Source organism: Zootermopsis nevadensis, unplaced genomic scaffold (assembly GCF_977971745.1).
Source record: "Zootermopsis nevadensis isolate Lab colony 2312 unplaced genomic scaffold, Znev_1.0 Znev_ptg000061l, whole genome shotgun sequence".
NCBI classification, from domain to species: Eukaryota; Metazoa; Arthropoda; class Insecta; order Blattodea; family Termopsidae; genus Zootermopsis; species Zootermopsis nevadensis.
The window spans coordinates 8,570,608-8,585,608 of NW_028259192.1; the positions used below are offsets into that span (position 1 = coordinate 8,570,608).

Consider the following 15,001-nt stretch of genomic DNA (forward strand, 5'->3'; position numbering starts at 1 on the left):
ACCTGTTACATCACATTCACTGACATTATTTTAATAAATATTCGACCAACGTCCATATAACATTTTAAAACTAGTGTGTACCATTAGAGTACAAAATCAATCCATACATCAACTGACCTACAACCTACAATGAAGGTTGTTTAATATTTGAACGTTAAGGTTATTTCTGAAAGGCGTTTCTCGATAGGAAGGCGCATGCATCAATAAATGAATGGCCCCATAACGTCCTACGCATATAATTCAGTGAAGAAAAAGGTTAACTTCGACTTTCCTCTCGCAAAGAGAAATTACGTCACCAGATAAGTATCTTGGAGCATCTTATCTTAATGTTGGCAATGCACATGGTCTGCATGATGATATTAAAAGGTTTACGAAGCCGTGAGAGAGGGAATCTTTTTCTGCCTACAGAAAAGGAAACAAGTCTGCTAGACAGAGGCAGTGCAGACTCTTTAGTAGTTAACAAGACGAGAAAGAAACACAAAGAATCCACAGATATCAGAGGGTGCAAATCGCCATGGCAGAGGACAATAATGCCCTTAGTGTAAGAACGAAATCAGACAGGCTTATAAATACGTATTTTCTAATAGAACAGCAGGCCTGTATTTATACACAAAAGTAGGAACAGAGTGGGACTTGAGTTTCACATTGCGGTGAGCACGAAGATGACTGAGTTGTAGCGTCATGCAGTCTTGTAGAGGTTTACCAGCTATTCTGAGGCCCTTGCTGCTTCCATCATCAGGGCGTTCCCTGATCGTCGTCACCATCGTTGTTATAATTCTTATTTATCTTTCATTGTTTTTTTTCTGTCATTGCGATACGGATTATACTTTTGCAGTCTTGCTTCTCTGAAGACTATTCTTGGAAACGCATTAATTCTTTAAGATTTTAAGTTCTTAGAAGATTGTTTAAAGCAGACGACAGCCAAAGTCCTCAAGAAAGAAAGGATCTTAAAGTTGTTTTAAGTTCAAAAGAAATCAGAACTCTACACAACACGGCACTAATTCCACTCCGCCTCAGAAGTCAGCGCGCCAACCAAGAGTATTATTATATGCTAGGAAATGTAAAACTATGAATGTACAATGACATCTACCACCATAATGTTCGTATTACAAGAATATACATAAAATCAAAGTAGAGACTGCGCATACTGAGTAACCAACAGGACAAAGCATGCAAATTCCGACTGCCAATACAGCAATTTGAAATAGAGTTAACAAATGAAACAAACGTTTCTCCATAACTTATTTGTAAGTATATACAGTAAAAAAGTAATTAAACTCTTCAATCATCTTATAAATTGTATTAATATTAGACTCCAGCACTGCATGAACCTGGTTTATCTTTGCAAATACAAAGCAACTTTCGACGTATGGCAGTGCGTAAAGAATATGTCTGAAGTAAACTAAAATGGTTAGCAGCAGCTGTCTCATGCATCCCTAGAAGGCCAGAGTATACGTTTAAAGCAAGGCAAGATCATTCAAGGTCATAAATATTTTATGCATCTAATAGTGTTAAATATTAATTAAGTTTACATCAGTTTCCTGTAATTTTAGTGGTTTAAAATGCTATGTCGTCCATTTGTCACTTTGTATTTTAAATTACGTTGTTTGCTAGCTTTACCTTTACCATGACATGTTACGTCGAATCGCACAATTTATCTCTGATGATGGTCCTGATAGGACAGAAAAATGATGATAAATAATTAATTTCCCAGCAATACTTTGCTTCTACTTGAATGGGTTCTAACAATAAAGTAACAATATGTCCCTTAACGTTTGCTTCCCGCTAAATTTGTATACAATGAAATAAATCTACTTCGTATAGAAAATTAAACAGAATGTTGGACTTTTAATCAAGTCTTAGAAGAACATACCATTTATACCAAAACCCTAAAACAAGTTTTAAGGTCACAAATCCCCCGCCTCTCATGGAACCCAAAGGTTCACAAACGTGTTCACAACAGCGGCCACACCAATCTCCAGTAGATAAAATACGTGGGGCATACACGAAAGACCAATAGAAAACCCGTTGAAGAGATGATAATCATTATGGGAAAGTGTGGGAACATAATAAATGACTTTCCGATAATGATTAACGGTACGCCAACTGAGAAGGCAACGTAAAAAGGTTGAAAGGGATGATACGAGGGTCGCTCATTAAGTAATGCCCCACATTTTTTTCCTCAGAACATATTTATTCAAGATGGCTCAAATTTAGTGACAATATAAATCAATGTTTCCTTTACACATACTATTTTTCCACATAGTCCCCATCAACTTGTACGGTTTTACGCCAGCGTGGAACAAGTGCATGCATGCCTTGCCGGTACCAGCTCTTGTCCTGTGCACGTAGCCATGTCCTCACTGCTTGAATCACGCTCTCGTCATCTTCAAATCTTGTTCCGCGGATAGCATCTTTAAGTGGCCCAAAGAGATGGAAGTCGGAGGGTGCCAGATCTGGACTGTAGGGTGGATGGGGTAGCACCGTCCAACCCAATTTGGTGATTTCTTCCCGGGTTCTCAGACTTGTGTGAGGGCGTGCATTGTCGTGCAGGAGCAAAATTTCTGCTGGATGCTTGTGAGGCCGAACTCGTCGAAAACGCTTCTTGAGGGTTTTCAGGGTCCTGATGTACGCGTCTGAATTGATGGTCGCACCTCTTGGCATCACATCCACAAGAATGACCCCATCACTGTCCCAAAAGACAGTCATCATGACTTTTCCGGCGGAGGGAGTTGTCTTGAATTTCTTCTTTCTCGGTGATTTGAGGATGATGCCACTCCATTGACTGCCTTTTTGTCTCTGGCTCAAAGTGGTGTATCCAGGTTTCGTCACCTGTAATGATCCGGGACAGAAAGACCTCTCCCTCAGCATCAAAACGCTCCAACAATTCAGAAGAAATCGTTTTCCTTTGAATCCTGTGGTCTGCTGTGAGACTTCGTGGAACCCATCTTGCGCACACCTTCGAATATGCGAGAGCCTGGATAATTGCAATCACACTTCCATTGCTGACTGAAAGCTGTTGGGCCAATTGTCGAGTTGTGATGCGCCGATCCTCACGAATAATGGCATCCGCGCGGTTCAACATGTCTGGAGTGGTGGCTGTGGCAGGACGCCCAGAGCGCGGCAGATCACGGAGCTCGGTTTCTTCACTTCCTGAAGCTTTAACTCTCTTAGCCCAGCGACCAACGGTGCTCCTATCGACTGCACAGCTTCCATACACAGCACACAAACGTTTATGAATGTTCACCACAGTTTCTTTTTCAGCAACAAGGAATTCAATTACAGCTCGTTGCTTGTAACGAGAGTCGTTCACAGACGCCATTTTAACAGTTCACTACAGCTCCGCTATCGGTTGGAATCATTTGAAACTCCGTACACGAACGCGGGAAACATCAAATCTCAAGCATGTAAAAGTACACTTTTCTATCTTCATTATTGGCTGAGAAAAAAAATGTGGGGCATTACTTAATGAGCGACCCTCGTACACATACGAATAATTATAGAAGAGAAAAGAAAAGTAAATTGAAATTCGGAAGAGACCACGTGGGGGTTGAAACAGGAGATGAACATATTGAAGTTATTATGGAACAGACAAAAACACTCCAGGGCAAAGAAAGGTTTTCATAATTGATAAAAAAACTGAAAATTAATAAAACTGAAAGGACCAGATATTAATCGTGGAAAGCAGTCAGCAGAAGAAGTAAAAAAGAGAAACAAGAGGTAACACATATATGTAAGATTTGAGGTTTTCACGGCGGTGAGTATGAAGATTTCTGTCTTCTGGGTTGTTGCTCCGTGTAGTAGGGTAGATGTTAACCAACGTTTCAGAGGCCCATGTTTGGCTTATTCATCGCCCTGATGACGGAGGCAGTATGACCTCTGAAACGTTGTTAAACATCGACCAGACTACACAGCGCAACAACTCAGAAGACAGAAACCTTCAACAAATATATGCCTGAAAAGACCAACAAATTGGGTACCGATTAACATTACTCAGCAATGCGTGCCAAATAAAATTTTCGAATGAATAATGTATAGAAAGTAGGACTAAATAACGACACTCTGGACATTCCAATCAACAACAAAAACAACGCGAACGACAGTTCATTCTATGGCAAGAATCACTATCCATTCAGGAAAATGAAACTTGTCGCTGCACACTATGGTCTGAAGAACGCGGACAGCAAATGGCAATAAATGACGAAGACAGAAAGAAAAAAGGAATCTAAAGAACAGGGGAACATGGGATCGTAAACAGAAGACTTCGTTATAAGTTCTTCAATCATCACTTTCAAATCTGATCTAGACAATGTAAAAGAAGCCTAAGGCATTAAACGTAGGTTAGAGTGAATGGCACGTAGAACTGAATACAAAGCAGATAATAAAGACACAAACGGATAGTGATATAGCTAACACTGTTCACTCTGAGAAATATATCGAATTACAACGGAATGAGGGACAGAGAAGGTATTAGACTCACTCTGAATGAAATACGTGATTTGCAAAGTGATGATGTGGAATCAAAGATTAGGAAACCGAAAGAGGGGCACACACAGAGTGTTCCATTTAAAATCCTCGCCCCCCCCTCTCCCACCTGCAACATTACGTCTAGTATTTCCAAGATTTGGAGACATCAATACGATAATAACACAAGCAAACTCTTCTAGTTTCTATTTGTCAGGAAGAACTCACAGAAAACTTTGCAGCAGATGCTGAATGTCTACCACCTTCTCCAAAAGAAGCATCCACCGAAATGTTCTAGGTTGATGGTTTACTGTTGTCTTACTCGGCACTTTCTTGTCAGCACACGCATTACTAAATGTCGAGAAAAATATCAAACGATTTAGATACGAAGTAAAGATCGAAATTAACACAATTTGTGCTCCTGAATTCACAACGTTCGCACCTGGACACCTTTCACGCAACTGATGTGAGCAGCGGTCTAGCTACAAGCGTGACCTTGACTTGACTGGCACAGAAGAAGTTAAGAGAGTCGATTACTACACGGGGGTGGATCTGTTTCTGATATAACACCAAGACAGATGGGTTAAGTTGGTGTTGTTCAAAGCGATAATAAATCAGGTAGTTCTTTAGTAGGATATGTGTATAATGACGCTGAGGAAAAGTTATCGCACTTAATCCAAACACTGTAGAGACGAATAATATAGCGGCATTACGGAATTCTAATACCAACCCGCAGAAGCACAGAATAAAATGAGGTAGTATATTTGCGTCATATTGTGAATTAGGTTAATATTTTAATATTTTCCGTCAAATCACAATTTTAATAACATAATAAAATATAAAATATTTAAAATATCATTTCACGTTCCGCATCGAATGATCGATTTACAAATTGGAACGTCTCTTACGACATGTTTCGGTTATATTTAACCGTCCTCAGGTATAAATTAGATTGGTAAATTTAAAACTCGAATTACAATCATTTACAATGTTATGCAGTTTATTGAAATGTTCTTATCAGATTACTCTTATATATTAGAACGAAGGTATTGTTTTTTATATGGCGTGGTTCATCTGATGTTCAATATTAGTCTGTAAAGCAATGATTTAAATAAAACATTAATAAATATGGAGTAATATAGAAAACAAAATGATGGAAGTAAATAAATAGTAGCATGTATAAGTAAAATAAAATAAAATTAATTTAATAAAACATACCGGTGATGAGTTGATAGAGACATGACGTGTCTGGCGGAAGACATCTAGAAGTATTACTGTGTCGGGTCGAGGTTTAATACTGAATTGCGGTTGCTCGTGGAGTGCGTAGGTGAAAGGAGGTTGTTATGGTTGGGGTCAAGGATCTGGAGGGCATTGAAGATGGGGTTATTAAGAAAAATATTGTCGTTTAGGGAAAGATTTTGTTTATATGTTTGTTGTATGTAATATTTCTCTATTGTATCTCTATGTCTTTTGTTACGTACTATTTTTAGAATGTCCATAGTTTGTGTAATTGTATTGTATGAGTGTCCTGTGTTTAGAATATGCTTTGCGTATGCAGAATTTTCTTTATTGTGTTTTATAGCAGCTATATGTTCTTTATATCTTTGTGTAAAGGTGCGTCCAGTTTGTCCTATATAAGTTAATTGGCAATCTTTACATTTTAATCTGTATATACCTGGAAGGTTATATTGATTATTAATATCTATTGATGGTTTTTGTTTGAAGATGTTTTTTATTGTATTGTTTGTTTTGAAAGCAATTTTTATTTTGTTTTCTTTGAATATTTTTGTTATGAATTTGGTTTCTTTTCCAATGTATGTAAATGTGGCCCATTTATTTTGTATGTTTTCATTTTCGTTAGATTTTGTTGTTTTTTTAGGTTTTAAATCGTAGTTATTATATCCGTTTTCTCTAAGGATTTGTTGTATTATGTTTAATTCAATTTGCTTGTTTATTGTAGATATTGGATATAGGTTTCTTCTGTTTATTAGGTAGTTAATGGACATTTGTTTGTGTTCAATGGGGTGGCAAGATGAAGCATGAATTATAGTACTTGTGTTTGTAGGTTTTCTGTAAATTTTGAATTCAAAGTTTTTAATTTTTCTTATAATGGTTAAATCTAAGTAGTTTAGTGTATTATTGTGTTCTAGTTCTAATGTAAATTGGATGTTTTGATTTATGTTGTTGAATTCGTTAAGTACTTGTAGAATATGTATCTTTTTCGTATTATAAATTATTAGTATATCATCTACATATCTGCTATAATATTGAATATGATTTTTATTTAATATATTCGTTATGTAATTGTGTTCGAGATACTGGAGAAATATTTCAGATAATATGCTTGAGGTGGGAGCACCCATAGGTAGACCTGTATTTTGTTGCCAATATTTGTTATTAAATTGAAAGTAATTTTGATTAATAATGGTATTTGTTATTGTTATAATTTCGTTTATTATTTGTATATTAATATTATGTTTGTTTAGAATATTATGTATGATATCTTGTAATATATTTGTAGGGATATTAGTATACATATTTGTGATATCGAATAAACACATATGTAGGTTTTTATTAAGATTAAGTTCATTAAGTTCAATTATTATATTTATGGAATTTGTTATATTAAATGTGTTTGGTAAATTGCAATAGTCTTTTAAGAGAGTGGCTATTTTTGATGAAATTTTGTAAGCTGGGGCTGATGTCCAATTTATTAAAATCTTACAGATAACCAATTTACACAAAATGAATATAATTTACTGAACAAAGGACTAAAATACAATTTACACCAAAAACATAAAACATGGATTGAAAACCTAGCATTAGAAGCCGAAACTGCTGTAAACTTAATTCCCGTACATAAACAAGATCACATACGCCACCTAATAGCGAATAATATTGAACACTTAATAAAACAAAATAAAACCAATACACAGTTTAACAAAATACATATAAATGAATGGAAAACAATAAAAAACATAAAACAAAAACTACAACAAAACGAACTAACAATCACACAAGGAGACAAAGAAAAACTATTATTATACTGTCCATAGAACAATACCAACAATACATTACACAATTTATCAACAAAAATTCACTTACAAATTTAATACAGAACCCTACATCAAAATATCAGAATGAAATCCAGAAAATAACCCAAAAATGTAATAACATTTTTAATCCTCCTAAAACCCAATACTATAATTACAGTGCAACTTCACCCACAATTACAGGACTCCTTAAACTACACAAAAATCCCTACTCCATCAGACCATTAATAAATTGGACATCAGCCCCAGCTTACAAAATTTCATCAAAAATAGCCACTCTCTCTTACCAAACACATTTAATATAACAAATTCCATAAATTTAATAAATGAAGTTAATGAACTTAATCTTAATAAAAACCTACATATGTGTTCATTCGATATCACAAATATGTATACTAATATCCCTACAAATATATTACAAGATATCATACATAATATTCTAAACAAACATAATATTAATATACAAATAATAAACGAAATTATAACAATAACAAATACCATTATTAATCAAAATTACTTTCAATTTAATAACAAATATTGGCAACAAAATACAGGTCTACCTATGGGTGCTCCCACCTCAAGCATATTATCTGAAATATTTCTCCAGTATCTCGAACACAATTACATAACGAATATATTAAATAAAAATCATATTCAATATTATAGCAGATATGTAGATGATATACTAATAATTTATAATACGAAAAAGACACATATTCTACAAGTACTTAACGAATTCAACAACATAAATCAAAACAACCAATTTACATTAGAACTAGAACACAATAATACACTAAACTACTTAGATTTAACCATTATAAGAAAAATTAAAAACTTTGAATTCAAAATTTACAGAAAACCTACAAACACAAGTACTATAATTCATGCTTCATCTTGCCACCCCATTGAACACAAACAAATGTCCATTAACTACCTAATAAACAGAAGAAACCTATATCCAATATCTACAATAAACAAGCAAATTGAATTAAACATAATACAACAAATCCTTAGAGAAAACGGATATAATAACTACGATTTAAAACCTAAAAAAACAACAAAATCTAACGAAAATGAAAACATACAAAATAAATGGGCCACATTTACATACATTGGAAAAGAAACCAAATTCATAACAAAAATATTCAAAGAAAACAAAATAAAAATTGCTTTCAAAACAAACAATACAATAAAAAACATCTTCAAACAAAAACCATCAATAGATATTAATAATCAATATAACCTTCCAGGTATATACAGATTAAAATGTAAAGATTGCCAATTAACTTATATAGGACAAACTGGACGCACCTTTACACAAAGATATAAAGAACATATAGCTGCTATAAAACACAATAAAGAAAATTCTGCATACGCAAAGCATATTCTAAACACAGGACACTCATACAATACAATTACACAAACTATGGACATTCTAAAAATAGTACGTAACAAAAGACATAGAGATACAATAGAGAAATATTACATACAACAAACATATAAACAAAATCTTTCCCTAAACGACAATATTTTTCTTAATAACCCCATCTTCAATGCCCTCCAGATCCTTGACCCCAACCATAACAACCTCCTTTCACCTACGCACTCCACGAGCAACCGCAATTCAGTATTAAACCTCGACCCGACACAGTAATACTTCTAGATGTCTTCCGCCAGACACGTCATGTCTCTATCAACTCATCACCGGTATGTTTTATTAAATTAATTTTATTTTATTTTACTTATACATGCTACTATTTATTTACTTCCATCATTTTGTTTTCTATATTACTCCATATTTATTAATGTTTTATTTAAATCATTGCTTTACAGACTAATATTGAACATCAGATGAACCACGCCATATAAAAAACAATACCTTCGTTCTAATATATAAGAGTAATCTGATAAGAACATTTCAATAAACTGCATAACATTGTAAATGATTGTAATTCGAGTTTTAAATTTACCAATCTAATTTATACCTGAGGACGGTTAAATATAACCGAAACATGTCGTAAGAGACGTTCCAATTTGTAAATCGATCATTCGATGCGGAACGTGAAATGATATTTTAAATATTTTATATTTTATTATGTTATTAAAATTGTGATTTGACGGAAAATATTAAAATATTAGAATAAAATGAGTAGATCTACACCTTAGTTCCTTATTCGATAAAGTTACCAAGGAGTTTAATATCTCACTACTGAAAGCACAGATTTTCTGAGTTTCAACATAATCAATTTAAGGAAGCCTTATTTGAGAAAATAATCATTGTTTATTCCGCCTGAACAAAAACAAAGCAATAAATAGCGCACACTCAGTGCGTGAAGAACTGTGGCAGACTATTGGCCTTTTGAATCAAGAAGCTGATTTATAAACATTTTGAAACAAGTTTCTACCTCAACAAAGGCAAAACGTTTGTTCATTACAAAGATCAAGTGATTAATGTAGTTTTATAATAAAACACAACTGATAATTTACTACGTAGTAAATATGCGGAATTATTTAATGTTCAGCTCGTGGTATACTGTTACTATTGTGCATTAAAAAGTCAAGGCCGTGTTTTATACAATAACGGCTTTGTACAATACGTATCATATGTCCATCACGGAAAGGTCTTGTCGTTCAGATGGTCAAAATATTCATGTCTTCGATTGGAATCAAAGTTTGTTACTGTGTTCACAAGACGCCGTCACTAATTCTATCAGAACCACTCGAACACAGTACACTAATTCACACCTTTTTATATGCCCAAGCCTCCCGAATGGTCTATTCCCTTTAGTTTTGTTGATTCAAATTTCGTATGCACTTTTATCTCCCAATGCCCAGCGCATCTCAAGTTCCTTGATTTGATCTGCCTGCTGGAAAGTGCAAATTAGGAGCGCTTCATTACGCACTTTCTCCTTCTGATAAGGGCAAATATTCTCCTGAGCACCTTTGGCTCAGACATCGACAATCTATGTTATTCCTTTAATGTGGGAGATCCAGTTTCACACTCCAACAAAACAAAAGGCAAAATCAAGGTTTGTATATTTTACTTTTTACGTTTTTAGACAGCAAACTATTCTGAAATGCGTGGTAGCAGATAATTCCCGCTTTTAGTCTGCTACTAACTTCCTATCGAAAACGTAAAGCAAAGCGGTCCCGCTACACGCCATGTAGGTCGCTTCGGGGAAAGAGTATAGCTCCTATTGATTCTTAACCTAGACACTAGATTGGGGTGAGTGCTCAGTATCACGCCCAGGGCGCGAGTTACCCCGGGAAAGGACCCCGGTACCCATTGGATAGGAGGCTGCGTGGGCCCCACAGCCGACCTGGATGCAGAGGCTAGAGGAAAAATCCTCCGCCTGTAGCTAGTCACTAAACTGACTGAGCTCATAACGTCCTAGTGAATGCAACTTTAATTCGTTTATAATGTTCCCGAATATATAATCCTTGTTACATTTTCAAACGATTTATTAGCTGCCTTCACAGTCTATAATGAATTAAACGTGAAGTCTGGTGACGATACATGGACCTGAACTTAGCTGTAGTTAGGGAGCAATTTTAATTTAACTTTAACACAGCCTACGCCTATATCGATACAATCATTCAACGCAGAAAGTTTCTCGAAGAACAGAGAGCTGAATTTTGTGATGTCTCTTCTTAATTTACAGAATGCAGCCTACTGCCTGTCTCAGGTCGAGCATTAAGCTATGAGCCTTACAACGGTACTGTCATACCCCTGAGTTCAGAACAACGGAACACGAAATACCTAGGCACTGCAAAGCTGCGGGAACGGCAAAACCACGGGCGATAAACGCACAGGATACAGACGAGAGAATTTGAAATGGGCCAGTTTCATAGTCTATCGATTAACATTCCTGCCTTCATCACTGGTCTGTTACCTATCATAATTACTTCCTTTATCCCCTCCACCTCCCATGAAGCAAATCGCATTGCAGATGATATTTGAACCGTGTGCAATGATTTGTCACCCTACACGCAAATTGAGAAGCACAAGCTTTCGTAAATCTAACGTATTTTACAAAGTTATTCATATCTGTAATTTAGTATACTTCAACTTCTTCCAAAGCAATTGGCAACGCTATAATATGTTGGTTTTCTAAAGCACAGTTATTTAGGAACTGCACTTTTGTCGATTACCTCTTAATAGAAGCCAGGCAAATAAAAAGTTGCATCGATTGCATGATACTCAGTATCCGATATGACCATCTACTTCTATTTTCTCATGCAACTCACGTCTGACAGTTGATAGAATACAAACGTCAGTGCTAACGGACAGTGTTAAATAATGATAATTGCATATTTACAGCAAAGCATAAGAACAAATGTATGTTATTTAAAGAATACGGTAATGCAATCTTCACTAGCAACTAACCTTGCCATTTGCAGACAAAACCCTAACATTTCGGAGACCATCGTAGCATCCATCATCAGGGGAATGATATTATGATAATGTCTGCATAATTTAGTTTCGATTGGGAGAGTACTAACGGGTAAAACACTCTTTTGCTTCTCGTAAACCTCTTAACGTCAATGATGAAGTCACCATTTTCTTTTGCTATCGTATTTATCTGTACCATCTCTTTATCCCGATTCTCCTTGAAATAACAGGCGTTTTGTGTGCTCTATCTAATAAATAATTATATACTTCCAGATTATAATTGGTCGGGTGATTAGAAGATTCAGTGTACGCGGGTTTTCTGTAGATATATTATGTAAATTCATTCGTCTTTCCACATATAGGTATTTAGATCCATCTTCTATTTTAATTTTTAATGCATAGCACAGCTGTCAACCAAAATTGGTTCTGATGTAGTGTTGGAGGCATCAAATATTATTAGAATATCATCCACGTACCTAGTAACATACACTACACGTCTGTACCATATTATATTGAGACAGTACTTGTTCTCTGTTTCCGGTAGGAGAATTTCGTCTAGGATACTAAGCACAGGCGAACCCATGGCATGCTATCTATTTGTTGTCATACATCATTAACATTTAAATAAATTTATTTTGTAACTGACGTTTACAAGATGGTGCACATGCCTTTGCAGTTCCTTATCTCGCTGTGTCGAATTCTGAATATAATCTGAAATGTATCAAGATTTTGGACATACGGATTGTTAGTGTATAAACTGGTGATGTCTAAGGTCATTATTCTGTACGTAGATTGGGATACAAACTTCTTAATACCTTCTGCTTGTAAAGAATTTGGAAATAAACTTTGTGATTTTGTAGGTAGTTGCACATTAATAATTAACTATTGGCGTTGTGGGTACTGTCTCATTATAAAATTCTATCAAAACGTTCAATTTTGGGGCCAGAAGACTCACATAAATGTATCTATACCGATTAGGCTTGGAGATAATGATTTTGATTTTTTAATTATTTCCTTCACGTCTTTTTTGTAGTTTTGGGCACGGTCTTTGGTCATTTCTTCTAATCAACTTTCCACATTATCAATTAAGAACTGTCGTAATTAATCATACACTGTTAGTTCACTACGTAACGAATTATCAATAGTGGGCGCAAAAAAGTACTTTTGTGCAAAGGTTTACAGTGTAAATTATGCATTCTTCTTGTGCTTCAAGTGAGTTTAATAACTTTCTCGAGACATAAAATAATAAATACCTTATACTTGTATGTGTGTTGTGTGATTGTTCCTTTTATATAAAGAATTACGAGTTGAAAAATGTTTTCGTATCTTACACACGTCAGTAGAAAGTTTAATTCTATTGTATTTACACAAGCAGCTGTAATTAAAAAGCACAGGAAATGTCAACAGTCCTGCCAACGGCCCTTCCGTCACTCACACCGCGACTCCGAAGACTTAACTCTTTCGTTACCACTGCAGTAAGATTCGGTTCTGCGTGTGTTATTGAGCATAAAGCCTTTCCAATACAGCGCATCTACAACATGGAAACTGAGGAGCTACTGGCGTACTGTTGATATCAATTATACTAGATACGCAAATTAGACATATCATATAACTGCAGATAATATACCCTTTGTGCAGGCACACATTATTTTACGTTCATCGATTATCTATAACTAATCATAAATCTAAAAAGAATCCACCTACAATGACTTGTGGGTTATTTGGTAACGCAATATAAACTTCTAAACTACGGAATATGAACTACAAGTCTACATCATGCCACAGCCCAGAACAATACTGAGATTACAGCAACACTGGTTCATGTATCTACCGACGAAACTGTGAAGAAACAATAAAATCTCAGCACACGGATATTCAATTAACCGGCCGACAACAGAATTAGCTATTGTCAAATACAGGCTAGGTGTACTGCCAATGGGTTATGTATGTCCTACGTGTTAAATTTCACATGAAATTACATAACTGAAGGAGACATACTTAACGCTACGAATTTCATATTTAGTTGGACGGTTAGACAAAAACACGATCACGATGTGACTGAGCCTAGGTCCTCCTCATCCTCCGTAATGTTTTTTTTCCCTTCAACCTCTCAATGTCCACTATTGGACATAGGTCTCCCATTTGGGGATTTTAGCCATACACTACCACGACGACCAGTGCGGGTTGGTAGCGAACAAACATCAATGCCTTGAGTGGGACTCGAACCCACGGTCGCAGCAGTCAGGCGCATGAGGATCATGTCTCAGACCGCGTGGCTACTGCGGCCGGCTCCGTAATGTTAATAATTGTACAAATCTACAAGCAATGATATACATAAAAACTGTGATGAAACAAGATAAGAAATAAGATAAGTTAGCTCATAAAATAGTGCTCGAATAAAACATTAAAATAGGCATAGTTACATAAACGGGTATTTTATACTGCAAATCCGTGCGACAATCCACAACCTACAAAGGTCCAGTATAAAAATGTGCACAAAGCAAACATTACAAGAATACAACTCCACGTGTAGAGTGAGATCACTGTCAACTACGTGCTGGATACAGCTATACGAAGCTTCCAACTTTAACACTTCCTTTTTGGATAAATTAACAGTGGGACTTTGCAATCTACAATGTGTGTAAACTACACGCCGTAGCTTATCTGAGAATCATTACCGTAAGAGATTTACTGATGTAGGAAAATTATCACAGAAATGTTCCTGTATGTTATTAGTCCATGCATCCTACTACCTCCACCTCCTCGTTTTACGTCTTTCTGGACAACACACACACACAAAAACAAACAAAAATTCAGTGCCGTGAAATGCGCGCGCAGGTACAGATGATGATAAATTCCGTCGGCGTTCTGTTTGCGTTCCCCCCTTAGCCAACTCATCACCCCAGCAGCGGCCACTACCACTGACGCCCGTACAGATAAATCACATGGGATTACAAGTTAATTTGAATGTATTGCTGTTACTACAGCCATGCCGCTGAAAACAAACTTTATACAGTTCTGCTCGTCTCTGTTTTTTTGTTAAGCTTTACTTTGTTTATTGAAATGCTTGTTAATTCCTTGTGCAGTGCAA

The 15,001-nt window shown here is 35.7% G+C and overlaps 1 protein-coding gene and 1 long non-coding RNA gene across 6 annotated transcripts in view; one reads left to right on the plus strand and one right to left on the minus strand.

The window, feature by feature from the left end:
• The window catches only part of Fur2 (furin-like protease 2), a 1,061,088-nt gene that overhangs the window by 424,708 nt on the left and 621,379 nt on the right, over nucleotides 1-15,001 (minus strand). The window contains exon 1 of one of the 5 annotated variants that reach the window (XM_087340820.1): nucleotides 5,683-5,857. The exons of the other annotated variants lie outside the window; for them this stretch is intronic. The gene's annotated coding sequence lies outside the window, so the exon portion shown is untranslated. Of the gene's footprint in view, nucleotides 1-5,682; nucleotides 5,858-15,001 lie in introns of those variants that run through there. 5 annotated transcript variants of the gene reach the window in all.
• On the plus strand, nucleotides 8,816-9,469 carry LOC147871181 (uncharacterized). The gene is made up of 2 exons (XR_015532665.1): nucleotides 8,816-9,224; nucleotides 9,351-9,469. It is a non-coding gene; the product is annotated as an uncharacterized LOC147871181 (long non-coding RNA).